The 1,888-nt window shown below is 35.3% G+C and overlaps 1 non-coding gene across 1 annotated transcript; it reads left to right on the top strand.

Annotated features, from left to right (window-relative positions):
* The first annotated feature begins 1,418 nt into the window (after positions 1-1,418).
* On the top strand, positions 1,419-1,614 carry LOC121367137. The gene has a single exon (XR_005957328.1). It is a non-coding gene; the product is annotated as a U2 spliceosomal RNA (small nuclear RNA).
* The last annotated feature ends 274 nt before the right edge of the window (positions 1,615-1,888 follow it).

Here is a 1,888-nt window from a genome sequence, read left to right as displayed (position 1 = left end):
TGGGTTTAGTTAATGTTAAGGTTAAAGTTAAAGCTTTGTTATTGTCTCATCTGCGTAGTTTAATAATTGGGACGGATGCTAAGTGGAGTTTTTTTGCTACATACTGGATAGGATTATCGTTAAGGAATTATGATGAGTCGTTTAAGAATAATTTGATTCCACACAGTGAGTTTATTCCTTCATTTTATTTAAACTGTTTAGCTGCATTGCGGGAGTTAGAGGAGTTATGTGACATAGATAATTGGTTTCTTTTAAATACTAGGTCTTTTTATAATATTTTACTTCATAACGTAGCTCAATGTCATTCTACAGTTATTGCTTTTCCACGTATTGATTTTCCTTTAGTATGGACTAATTTGCATAATAAGTGTATCGATCCGGTCACAAAATCATTGTATTATAGATTAATCTATCACTCTTTACCGTTAGCCTATCAGTTATATGCTAGACGTATTTCTCTTTTTAAGCAGTGTTTCTTATGTAATTTAGCAGTAGAGAGTGCTCAACATTTATTTTATGATTGTACTTTTGTTCGTCCTCTTAGAAATATTATATTTGGTTGGTTGTTAGATTTAACGAAAGGTAAAGTTAATATTGATTACGAGTTAGTTCGATTTGGGTTACTTCCCCTTAGTGGTTCGTCGGTTCGTCGGGATATTGGGTTAATTTTGTTATCTTACTATAAGTATATTATATGGGTTGTAAGGAATGCAGTTATATTTGATCGAAAGGTGGTAACTAGTAACCAGTTAGTACTCAGGTTTTTGGCACATTTAAAAAGTAGGATTAGGGTAGATTGTTTTCGTATGTCAGATTTTGAATTTGTTAAACTATGGTTATGTACTGATTTGTTTTGTCATGTGGATACGGGGAGTAGGTTAATATTTCATATTTGAATTTTATAGTCGTCATATTGATATCCAGGTCTCCGATTTGGTAATCTTCACTGATATTTGGTAGTAGGTTTTCAATTCAATGGTTTTATTTTTTATATCGTGGTATGTAATGTCGTGTTGAAACGGCATTTCTTGTCTTTTTCAAATTTGGTATTATTAGGAGGGGGGAGGGTTTTTTGTGTTAGTGAGTAATTGTGTGAGAGTGATCATGTTGTATATATTAAGGGAGGTGTGTGAAGTTCTGAGTTTGTTTTCAATTTATTGGTTATAAGGTTTATATGGTGGTATGTAATGTATTTTGAGTAGTTGTGTGCGGTGTGAGTGTGATCATGTTGTATATAGTTGTGTGTGGTGTGAGTGTGATCATGTTGTATATATATTAAGGGAGGTGTGTGCAGTTTTCATTTATAATCATTTTCATTTTCGTTGTATCTATCATTTATCGTCAATCGTTCATGTTCATTTTCATTCATATATTGTTTCCTGTTATTGATTATGTCTTCATACAGGAATAAATGGGGAACCCCTTTTTGGGTGATTTCCTCGAAATATAAAAAAAAAGTATCTGTTCTTATCAGCTTAATATCTGATACGTCCTCCATTGGGGGACATCGATATTAAACTGATTTTTGAAAGGGGGTGAGGTGCCCGGGGCTTGCTCCGCCCTCACCACGGGTTGACCCGGTATTGCAGTACTTCCGGGAATGGCCCACCACTATTTTAAAAAACCCAAAACAGTTGAAATATCCAGCCTTTGCGTTGAGAGCGCGGTATATGTGCTCTTACACACCCTACACACACAAACCCCCCCCCCCCCCCCTCCCTTCCCACGAGCCTAGCTTGGCCAGACCCGCACATTTAAAAAAAAAAAAAAAAAAAAAAAAACCAACCCCAAAAACGAAATGAAAAAAAACACCAAAAAAAACACATGGCCTCCAAGATTTCATTCATTGACGGATTCGTTGCTAAAACGCGATGTTTCGAAGACATGA

This window comes from Gigantopelta aegis, unplaced genomic scaffold (genome assembly GCF_016097555.1).
Source record: "Gigantopelta aegis isolate Gae_Host unplaced genomic scaffold, Gae_host_genome ctg9445_pilon_pilon, whole genome shotgun sequence".
Classification (NCBI taxonomy): domain Eukaryota; kingdom Metazoa; phylum Mollusca; class Gastropoda; order Neomphalida; family Peltospiridae; genus Gigantopelta; species Gigantopelta aegis.
The sequence above is the reverse complement of the archived record's forward strand: the minus strand, read 5'-3'. Positions and strand labels throughout refer to the sequence as shown.